The following is a 12,135-nucleotide window of genomic DNA, read 5'->3' as shown; positions in this document are numbered from 1 at the left end:
CTTTTTTCCCCCTCCTCAGCTAGTGGCTAAGGAAAAGGCTGAGGTGCAGGAGATGCAGAGATGGGATCCCCTGTGACAGGAGGTGACACCTCGGAGCGCTTGTCCCCGCCTCGGCGGCAGCCGGGAGAGGAACCGAACCGCCGCTTTCTTTTGTCTCTGCATCGTGCAGGAAGACACTTAGCTTTCGTTTCTGTCATTTTTGGGGCATGTGGAGCGCACTAAAGTGGCGTTTCTGTTGTTTGCCCCCCCTCGAGGGAAGCTGTAAAATACCATGTGAGTCAAATCGCATCTGCCCCGGCTTGGCTGTAGTGCCCGGGGGCAGCGTGGTGCTGCCCGGGAGCCTGACCTCACTGCGATGGCCTTTTTTTTTTTTTAATTGGGTTGATTTAAAATATAGATAGATATATATATAAAACAAAGTAACCTATCAAATCTTTAAAAAAATAACGATTGTCTTGGGCGTAATGACGTGCCCATTGAGGTTCTTGCATTATTAATGCAATTTGGAAATGGAATAGAAGTCTAAAGAAAATGAACATTAAATTTTTGACCCTGTGGATGTGAGTGTTAGGCTCTGCTCACCTTGAGTTGTGTATTTCTGCAGGAAGGAGCTGGTGATAGGGTCAAGGTCTCAAGTGATGTTTAAATACTAGGGTGTTTCAAGGACAGCAATTATGAGTTTGACTTTTGGGTGCTTGCCCAGCTGTTCAGGCAGTAATTGGTGGCCTGCGACAACACTTCTTGCCCAGCACTGGGGTCTGGGAAGGCAAACCTGGGTTTGAGCTGCAGCCTCCCTGCGATCAGACAGCAGAGGGGTGAAGGCACAGAGAGAACAAAACAACCTGCAGTTAAATCCCTGGGGGGTTGTGAACTGCAAGGGAGGGCTCTATTACCTCTCTCTGGAAAAAGCAAGTGGGGCCTGTGTGCCCCATGTGCTCCTCAGCCCCATGGCTCCGTGCCTGATCCGATCACAGAGTGCTTTGTGCGGGACCGAGGAAAACGGAGAACCTTGACCTGGTGGTTTCTCTGGAATATTAAACCTTGCTGGTCCTTTGCCATGCCTCATGAGCAGCACATGACTGGGGAAGTGGCGGAGCATTAAGAGCATTAAGGCTGGTCCTGAGCATAGAAGCAAAGTGTGTGCTGGTGTTGCTCCAAGTGGGAGCTCATGGGCCAAAACTGGGGAGTGCCAGTGTTTTTGGAGAGCTGGGTGGGAAGCCAGGCTGGATGGGGCACTGATGGTGCTGCAGCCATGAGGCCTCAGAGGAGGGTGGCCAGAGCTCCCACACCACCCTGCCAGAGCCTCTGGCAAAGGGTCTGTCCTGCTCAGCCACTTGTCACATCAGCCGTGGTGGACTTGTCCCATGGTGGAGGACAGGCTGCCAGTGCAAACTCACTGCTGCAATTGCAGCTCTGGGTGACTGACAATAAACCAAAATATAAAATTGCTGGGAATTGGAATGGGAGCCTCTGCTTCCAAAAGACTGTTTAGCAGTTGGCTGTTGGGATAAGGAGGTTTGCAGCCCATTCAGCAGCTGGTGTTCACCTTGTCTTCCCAGTGCTGGTTTTGGGCAGGGTGGGAGGGATGGTGAATTCTCTGCCATGAATCCCACTGAGTTCCTCCAGGCACAAACTCTGCATCTTCAAAGTTTTCCAGAAGCACTGCTCTTCATGAGGTTTCAAATTCTTTGCCACTTGGTATTTAAGAGAATGCCCAGACTAAGAGTAGACTGTGTCCAGGAAATAAACATCTAATCTTGCCTGTCCAGTGGGGGAGGAATTTTTTTATGTCAGTCCTGGTTTAATGTCTGGTTTGTTTACATTGCACAGCCAGTCACGCTGATGGAGGCCCTCTGGCGAAATGGAATATATTGTTTTCTGAGCTCCTGCCTTCTCAGTGCTTATTGTCTGCTGGCTTTCCCCTCATGATATGATTTCAGGAGGCTGTCAAAGGCATTTGCTTGTTTTCAGCTACATCAGTTACTTTATAAAAGTAAGTTATGGTTGTGATTGCAACTTCTTGACAATTACTTAAAAGGGTAAATGAAACTGCCAGAAAGCAACGTCAATGAATTTCCTGTTTACAAAATTTCTACCTGTAACTGGAGTTTAAATACACATTAAATACACGATTTGGATCTTCTCAGCCAGCTCATCAAGGCAGTGCCTGTCTGTGCAGTGGCAGGTCCAGAACAGGAGCTCTGCTGACCGCAGCCAGGAAAGGCAAAATTTACTCAACTGTGAAGACTGTGACTTTATTTTCTCCAATATTTAGAATAAGAAAATCTAGCCATGAGAATTATGAGAATTATGAAAATTCGTGATAGCCTTTTCATGGAGCCTCTTTATAATGGAGACTGGTAGGAGGAGTTCTTAAAGTTATTTCAAACTATTTAAAGCTGTGAGGTTTTCGTTTTACTGGTAGGGGAAACAGTAAATAGAGTGAATATTGATTTTCTGTTATATGGTGTTCCAGAAAGTGTTTGAATCTTACACAGGTCTCAGTTTCTGAATAAGCATGTTCTTTCTTTTTTTTTTCCTATGCAGAAGGGTGTTTTTTCTCTATCCTGAGAACTGTGTCAGTCCTAGAAATTATTCTCAACAATGTTTAAGACACCAGGAGTAGAAAGAGTACCTTAATAAGTATTTGTGCAGTCTCACAGTTTTCTCATACATTATTTTTTTACATTGATTTTTACTTTTCTCCCTGTACCAGGCTTAGACAAAAATGATCTCTGTCCCTGGGGATGTGTGATACACTGTAGTGTCTTTTACCCACAGCAGCAGGGACTTCAGGACAGAAACTCACTGCTGGAGCCCAGTCCAGGCTGAGTCTGGCAGAGCTGCTGCCCAGGCACTGCCAGCAGCATCCCAGCATCATGATGTCACCATGCTGCTGTCTCCACCATCCTTTTTTCACATGCTCACCTTCCCTTCCATCCCTCAGGCTTTTCAGGTAGACAAACCTCACCTAAAAAACATCCCAGAGAATTAACTAAGGAGCAAAGGTAGTGCAGAGCTGTCTCAGCACTTCTCACAGCCCCATGGGGACAAAAGTGGTTTTGCTGGACACTCACTAGACTGGTACCGTTGGGGTCTGGGATTCTAATCCAATCTGTTCTTAAACATTTTAGTGTGGCTGCATTGCCTCTTCCCTGGCAGGGATGCTGGGGAGGAACTCTCTCTGGTGCCTGTGATGTGGAGCTGTGCAGTCTGGGATCTCCTGGCCACCAGCACCAGGCTGAACCCACGAGATGTGTGTGCATGACATGACTTGTTCTGGCCTTGGGGCTGCTCCTGAGGCAGGCAGACCCTGAGGATTCTTAGCTGTGTAACACCAGGGCTCACACAAAACATTGCTCTAGATGAAAATAACAAGGGTGCTGTTAAATATATTCCTGTCTTTGTTTTTTCACTGATCTCACATCTCTCTTGGTAGTGGGTCTGGCCCAGCTTTGTAAGGTCATGGGGCTAATAGCAGGTGGCTAAACAAGTAAATTGAATCAAAACAATCTTTCATAAAGGCATTCACTGCTGTTCCTGTGTGCAATGTTTGCTCTGTTTGCGTGTCCTGTTCCCTCTGTGATTGCAGATGAAGCAGATGCAGGTTTTTGGGGTAGTGATTGCTCTAACACAACAGTACAGTTTTCTATTAAACATGTGCTTCTATATGGAGGCTTAGTTTTATACCTGAAGAATGGATGTGCCTCAAGGTTTGCCTGCTTATTTTCAACTCCAACACTTGATTTTTGCCTTGCCTGAAAAGCTTGAGCTGCCCATTCCCTTGTTGCTGTAGTCTGTGTTGGCTTTTGAGCTCTGACACAGCAGCCACAAATAACAGCAACAGTGCCCGTGGTTCTGGACAGCTCTGTCCTGTTCAGCACAGCCCTGGGGCCGTGGCTCTGGAAATCACAGCTCAGTAAATAGTTTTGTTGATGTGTAAGAGGACACGAAATGGAGCCCGCACGCGTGCCCGTGCTGGCGCTGCGGTTTTGCAGGCACCACAGCACAATAGGACTGACTCCCTTTGCCATTGGGCTGCCTGCGAGCACAGGGTGGATGTGCTGAGCCAGAAAGACTGGTCTGTGCACCCGGGATAATCAGGGAGGGCAGCCACACTCCCCACAGGTCCATTTGCTCATTAGCTGGCCCTGAACCATGTGTTCCCTGCAGCAGGCTGGCTGTAGAGGGGTGCTGTATGCACCGATGACACTTAAAAGGAACTTTTTTGTCCCAGAAGCCTCAAGTGCATCCTTGGTGGTGTTTTCCAAGCTGCCATGTGAGAGGATGTGATGGAGGGTTTGTACCACACGCAGTTACCAGAGGATTTGGGGTGTTTCTTGGTGTGTTATTGGTGTCCCTGGAGCAGCTCTGCAGGCTGTGAGCTGTGGGATGTGCTCTGGAGGCATCACAGGAGTGACTGCACTGTAGGAACTGCCCGTCACTGCAGCACATCACACAGAGCTCTGTAAAGCAGCAGCTGGCAGTGGGGATAGCTGTGCTGTCAGGATTGAGCAGGTCCGTGAGGCAAAATGCAACATTTTCTGTTCGGACAAGGAGTTTGGTTATCTATGTTTGCTTACATATTCTCTGCTCCGTGAGTTGTTTGGTTACATAAGAAAAAACAGATGTGTGGAACATGTGTATTTATGTAGTTCTTATCCTGTAGACCTCAGTTAAATTAAGGCAATTTCAGCTGGAGAGTTAGGAGGTAACCATTAGTTTTACAGTGTTAATGGAGAACTTAGCTCCTGCTGGCGCATGAGGACACTGAGAGGGGACTCGGGGTCACAAGCACAGACTTGTGCACAGCATAGTGGGATATACTGGAAATTGTGTTGAGGGAAAAGAAAACCCCACAGAAATGCAATTGGTAAGTGGGCCAGTAATCTTTAAATATATATATAGTTTTATATATAGAAGTTTCTCCATTAAAATGTAGGTCTGTCATCCCATCAGATGCAGAGCATTTTCTGTTTCTTAAATTATTTCAGTCAATTTTGTATCTTTTGGTCATTAATTGATATTGATGTAGGTTCATGATTCTGTCTCAGTCACAAACCTTTTGTTTCATTTATTTCTGAGTGATCCATTTGAAATAGACTCAAGTATTAGCCTGGGATGCTAAAAAACATGAACAGAAAGTGTCAGGCAGTGAGACTGGGACGTGGTCTGTGGTTTGGGATAACCAGAAAGTGGAGCCTTGTCTGTCCAAAAGGGCATCTGGGGTCTCTGGGTGCCTCACAGAACTGGTGTGAGGATCAAGTTATTTTTGAGGGTTTCTGACTCTGTACCCTGCCAACTGCATCTTGCTGGAATGCTGGCAGATGAAATACCCTCAGAGGATTTATTATTTTCTTTGCCAGTACACGTATACCTCATAAATTTCCATGGTTATAGATCTCTGTAATGCGAACTGTTTTTCCCTATTGAAAATGTTGATTAGGGAGGAAACACAGTGAATAATTGTTCTGAGTAACACTTGAGCCACATAAATATTTCAGGGGATTTCAGTAGCCTTAAAAGGCTCAAAGTTGCACATGAACAAACTTAACCACAGTTGTGCCTGGAGTTTTGTGATGTGAGAGGAGGCTGAAAAGGGGAGAACTTTTCAAAAGTGCCTAGGGATTTACATATGTATAACTTCTTTATAATAGCATGACACTGTATAACCCATTTGCCTTGTAGATGAGCCTTAAGATGCTTAGACACAAGACACATGAGAGATTTTCATGGTTTTGGTATAAATATTTTCTGCCAATATGAAATAAATTCCGGAATAAATTCACAGGGGATGCTCCAGCATGGAAGCAATGGCAGAGGGAAAGCTTCAAAAGCACTGAAACAGGAGCTGGGTTCCAAAGCCTGAAAGCAAGCACTGTAAGGGACAGAAAGTTCCCTTTTCAGTCATACATTGTATTTTATCTGGGAAATACATCAGCTCACTGTGACTGAGCATGTTAACAAGTTTAGGATGAGATACATGAAGTGTTGCCTCTGCTATCCCAGAATAGAGTTCCCAGCCCTGGCTAATGGAGGAGTGATGAAGGCAGCAGGAACTTGGATATGACCAGCACAATGGTTCTGTGCTGGGGACCATAAAACATTGAATAGATGATATCTGCTTTCTAGCCCAAACCAGTTAACTTGTTGACAAAGCCAGATCTTCAGAAATATTTGACTCTAGTAGGGTTTATTGTCTAAGAAAGAGTCATGGGAACCATTCAAGTGACAAACTGGGGAGTGCTTTGTTATAAAAAGGTTTTTCATTTGTACTTGGAAATTTAAAGGGGGGAGGGCAAGAACACAGAAACAGCTTGTAACTCTTCTTGCTCTCTAGCCTATTTATGTCACTTCTGTTAGAAAGTTTAAGGTTTGAATTATGAATAAGTCTGTACACTTTCTTGTGTGCTCCTCTAAGCTAATGTTTTTTTTTCCCATTTGTTTCTCTACATACTCCTTTTCCCTTCCCTCTCCTTTTCTACTTTGCTGTTGTCTTTTGGTCTCACTTTCTTAATTTCCCTGTAAAAGGGGCCTCTCCTCTCTGTCCACTAAAAGGAGTGGAGGCTCTTTTTCACAGACAGTTAAGCTGTGGGACTCCTTACCACAGGATACTGCAGAGGTTAAAAGATTATATGAGCTCAGGAAGGGCCTGAAAAATCCCACAGGCTTCACTAAATCCCACTATGTTACTAAATACCACTATGCAACCTTTAGTTTGCTGTTTCTTTAAATGAGGATGAGGGAAAGGTGTTGGGAGTAAGCACCACTGTGCACTCACCTTATATTTAACCCTGACCTAGGCAACCACACCTGGCTGCCAGTGTTGGACCGAGTAAAGTCATCCTGATGTTCCCCAGTTTTACTTCAAGGGTCCTTTGTGACCTCTATCTGTGAAGCCTGGGGACATCAATGCTTGCTCCTGGGGGTGACTTGCTGTGTCCATGGCCCCTGGGAAGGAGCCCTTGGATTGGAGCTGGGTTTTGGGAGTTGGTGTCTGTGTTTCTGCTCTGGGTTCTGGCCCCATGGGGGAGACTGGCAGTGGCTTTGGGGGCAGCTGGGCAGTGCTGTGACACAGTGTCCCTGCTGCCACAGAAAGAGCCAGCCTGGCAGCTCACTCAGAAAGCAGTTGGCAGACCAAAAGCAAGGCAAGGTGCTGGGCATCTCATCTCAGCCTGGTGCTGGCTCAGTGCCTCTGGATGTGCTGCGGGATCAGCTGCTCAGGGATGGGTGTGACACCCCCAATCCCACGGGACACCCCCATCCCATGGGTCAGTCCCATCCCACGGTTCACTCCCACCTGTTTGGTTGGTGACAGGCTGTCCTGTCCTGCCCAGGTGAGACCCCCCTGCCCTTTTCCTGCTGTCATTTAAATATTTGATGACATTAGCCAGTAGTAGAGCTGCAGAGAGACTTAAGTTACTGGGCAACACTTGCACCATCATCTTAATCCTTGCCTGGGAAGAGCTCCTAGAGGAGGATGCTTGTCTATCCCAGCTTGTCCAGGCTTGCCCTGAGGAGAGTTTTCCACCACTTGCAATCTGTTCTTTAAACCAAAGGAGTTGGATAAGTGAGATTTTATAAGCAAACTGAAGGCTTGGACTTCCCCTGTGAGAGAGTGTGAGGGAAGGAGTGTTGGTCTTGGGACAGCTCTACGCCATTCCCAGCACTATCCTGAGGAAATTACCTTACCACTGGCTGCTGCTGCTGTGTTCTGCTCCCACTGAAGGCAGGATGGAACCTGGTCCTTCCCATGTGATTGTGCACACTCTGAGCAAAGCCAGGTGAATGCTGTCCCCGTGGCAGCTGGCAGCATATCTGGTTACAGCCCCCTGTGCTCACACACCAGAGGAGGACCCTGGCTAGCTCCGTTCCAGGCAGTTTGGAGCAACAAGTTTGTGCATCATCAGTCATGGCAAATACTGGATATGCAGGAAGAGGGGATCCTGATTCCTTTGTGGTTTTGATAAACTAAGCCATAGGGTATCACCGTATATCCTTCAGTATTATCCTAAACCAGTTGAAACATGTACTTGATCTGACTAACCACTCAGCTCCTTCACCTAAACTTTTCTTTTTTTTTGAAGTGCACATATCAACTTTCATGAACAGTGGACAATATGGGACTGCAGGAAGTCCTGATCTCTATCAATGTGCTGTATAGGCTGCTGCTGACTGAATTCCTCTCCATCCCTTTCTGTGGTCTCTGCTGTGCAGGGTGGGATCGTGCTGCCCGGGCAGCATTTCCTTCAGACACAAGACACTGCTCACTGCAGGAGCAGAAGGGCACACCCAGCATTTAGGGACAAAGTGTTCAGTGCTGAGATTGCTTAGAAATAGCTGCTGCTGTTTGTAAACGAAACTCTGTTTTAATCCAAATTAATTTGTACTCCCAAACAAGCTATAGGAATTTTCCTTGTTGAGTTTTGATCACCTTAAAACCAGGCTTTTCCTGGACGTGGTTGGGCAATGTCCTGGTCTCCATCAAGTGACAAACCCCTCCAGTCTGTGGGCACCCCTCTGCAGCCCCCAAGAGCGTCATGTTTATACCATAATCCTCTGTGACACGTCTCACACGTGTTGCAACTCCTCGGAGTTTCAGTGCTAATTGAAATACCAGTATTAATTGTGGAAAGTTAGTCATGCAAATGAAGCTGGAAGGGGAAGCTCTGGGAAGCCGCTGTTTCGTAACTGTTTGTGTTTTGTCGGTGCTTCACTCTGGTGCAGGGCTGGGACACTCACACTGCTGGGATCCTTGTGTGCTCTGGGGTCACAGTGCCAGAAAGGGTTTTGGGAATTGCTCCAGGTAGGAGCAGTGCTGTGGCTGGTGCTCAGGGAGCTGCTCTAGGACTGGGGACACCCTCAGTCCCTCACCTTTATCAGGGCAGGGAGCCTTCACTCTCTGAGTAGATGGGAGCAAGGGGCTGTGGATTTTCTGGCTGAGAAGAGGTTTTCTAGGTGTCAGCAGAAGAGCCGGTGAGGCTGAGTGGTTCATCTGCACAGCTTCCTTGGAGAAGGAAAGAAATGCAGCTGCATGGAATAAATTTGGAAACCAGGACGTTTGAAAGTGAAAATTTAAAAAAAAGTAAGAAGAGTTTCTGGTGTTGTTTCTAAACCTAGGAAAAGCCCAGAAAACAATCAGATTTTCAGATGTCTTTCATATATTTTTCAGATTCCTTTCAGAGATTGAAATGAAAGAGAATTTTCCCCCCAAGAGCTGATCTTGGGGAGCTTTGTTCTGTCTCTGAGAAAACCCCTCATTTTCCAGGCCAACATAGCCAGTGCTGCAGTTCATGGAGCATTGTGGTATCATCTGAAAGCAGCTCCTCCAGACAGGGTCATTGCCAGAGCAAGGAGGCCAGAAAGAGCATTTTCTCCATGCTGGAGCACTGAAGGATGCAGAGCAACATTCCCTGGGGATGAGCTCTGTGCCTGTTCACTGGAGGTGTTGCAGTCTGTGATGTGAAAAAGAAACCATTCATAGACACAGAGATTTCATGGAGTCTGTCACCCTGCCACATCTGTTTGGACTATTCCCAGGCATTTACATTAATTGAAAGTGAGATGAGATTTCTGTACTAGTGTTGTGCTGGTCAGAATGGATGACTTCCCCAAAGTTGCTATTTTTAGGGTATTCCTAGAGGTATGGGGCAGACTTTAAGAGAAATAGGATGTAAATATATACAGAGAAATTATGACGACATTTATATACCCCCGACCTTATCACTTCAATAGCTTTCTAAAGTTATTTTTTCATGGAGAATTTCAGAAATTTCTCCTGCATGTATTGTACTCTTTGTAGTTCACTTGTTACAGATGACATTTTGGGGTCTCTTTCTGCACATGTTGGCCAACTTTCCTAAAAAAAGGTATGTTAAAAAAAACCCCAGATTTTTTGCTCTGAAATGTTAGTCTATTGTTGCCATGATGCTATTGTAATTTATTTTATTTATATTCCAGTTCGGTGCATTGCAAATGCATAACATAAAATAAGAAAGAGAAATGATGCATGTTGAATTATGGGGAGATTTCAGGGTAATGTGGCACGTGGCTGGAGTTTCCTAAAGAGCCTGAAAACATCACCCCCTTACGTCACATTACATTCATTCTGTAAATCCCCTCGGGCACATGTTTTGCTGGCTCAAGCAGCAGAGAGATGCTGTCTGTGCAGTCCCAGCTCCCTGGCCTGGCTGGGATCTCACTCTGCTGGGCTTTCTGCAGGGCTGCTTTGCTGCTGGGAACTGCTGGCTGCCCTCATGGGGCACAGGGGGATGGATGCTCCTGGCAGCCCCAGGGCACAGGGGCTGCTGTCCTTGCCATGGCCAAGGGCAGAGTTGTGCCTGGGCTGGAGGATCAGGGGAAAACCTGATGGAAGTGGGTTGGGAGATTTAGGGGGCTTCTGAGAGATGTAGGAAAGTGGGTTTGTTCAGCTAGCCACAGAGCCAAAAAGAGAAGGAGGGATCTGTGGGTGCTGAGGAAGGGCTGGTAGGCAGCCATGCCAGGGATGATTCTTGATACACAGGGAGTCAGCTCAGCACCCAGCATAACATCTGGAAAACATCTCTGAAGACTGCTGGTAACTGCCTTAGGAAGGCAAAGCATTTGTGAGGAGGCGGCTGGAAGGGCTGGGGCGTGGGTTTTGTTTTGTTTTCAGTTTTTGCTGTAGGCTTCCTATGTCAACACTGCCCGGTCCCCGAGTGCCTCTGGCTGTGCCTGCAAGAGGAGAGAGTGTCTCTGCTCCTGCAGGAGGGCTGCCAAGGGAAATGAGCTAATCCCTGCATGAACAAGGTCAACAAGTGGCCACAACAGCACAAACTGAAATGGCCAAGCTGCACCTTTGTCTTTGTAAAGGTCCAGAGGAACTGATCCTCTGCTGAGGGTCGCAGCAGGCGGGAGCTGCTGACACACACAGTAAAACTTGGTGGTTCAGGCTCCCAGCCTTCTCACTGCACCTGAGTTTTACAATTGTCAGGGAAGCCCAAGAGGCAGAGGGACGAGTCGGTGCACTCTCCTGTGCAGAGATGAAACATGCTGCCCAGACAGACTGAGCTGCAGCACAGGCTGCCCCTGCCTGCTGGCCTGCATCCCCTGTGCTGTGCTGTCCCCTCTGCCTGTGCTGGGGGTGAGTCAAGTGTAGGTGCTGCTGGCTGCCTCCAGCTGTGTGTGTTTGTGTCAGCTCTCACCGAGTTCTGTATGTGTTTGGGTCAGCTCTCACCCAGCTCTGAGCACAACACAGGGCTCGTGTAATAGAAGTGATGAGAGTCGAGGCTATTCACCTACCTTTGCCGTGGGCAGAGAACAAAAAGGGTATTTGCACAGCAAAACAGCACTGAATGTTCTACATTGCTGTTTTATTTCATGTTTAAGGAGCAGAGGGCACCAAAATAATATAAATGGGAACAATAACATACGGTAGCACATTTCTAATTCCATTTAGTCTTCTTTATTTGTAAATATTTTTGTGGTTTCTCTGCGTTTTAAAGAAAGGAGGGGAAATTCTCCTGGCTCTCGAGCCTTGTTTGAGGAAGGGGACAGGCAGCACCCTGTGGTTGTATTGCAGGAGATGGGTGAATACTCTGCATTTTGCTTGTCACCTGACAAGCTGGTTTCTATTTAGATGAGGAGAGAAAGCGTGTGATTCTGAAAGCTGCATTTTCACTTGTGCAGAGGCCAGCCCATGTGTGCTGAGTTATCAGAATTAGGTTTTAATTGTTTGCTCTTTTTCCTGTAACTTACTAGGGCTATGGTCCTGCTGTGTCAAATGCATTCCTTGAAAGCAAGGTGTCCAAAGGAGAGGTCTTTAGAAAATTGAGACTTCCACTGTACAGCAGGTCTGTTTTGAAGAGGAGGAAGTTTGGAAAATCCCGACCCTTTGGTGTTATCATCCTGTTCTGAGCTGATCACTGTGCTGTGACACTGGGCAGGGCATTAGCTCATGGGTGTCAGATGCCATCCATATTTGAAATGCCATCCCTAAAGCTGGCATTTTGTTCTCAGCTGAGTTGTTCTTGAGAACAGTGAGGAAAGCTCAAGCTGGTAGATGAGGGAGTATGACTGACTATTCACTTCTATCTTCTGAGCACCCTGAGCAATTAGAGACAAAAGCCTTTGTTCCCTGGTGACTTCATTGTTAAG

Source organism: Sylvia atricapilla, chromosome 15 (genome assembly GCF_009819655.1).
Source record: "Sylvia atricapilla isolate bSylAtr1 chromosome 15, bSylAtr1.pri, whole genome shotgun sequence".
Classification (NCBI taxonomy): Eukaryota; Metazoa; Chordata; class Aves; order Passeriformes; family Sylviidae; genus Sylvia; species Sylvia atricapilla.
Note: the sequence above shows the minus strand (reverse complement) of the source record.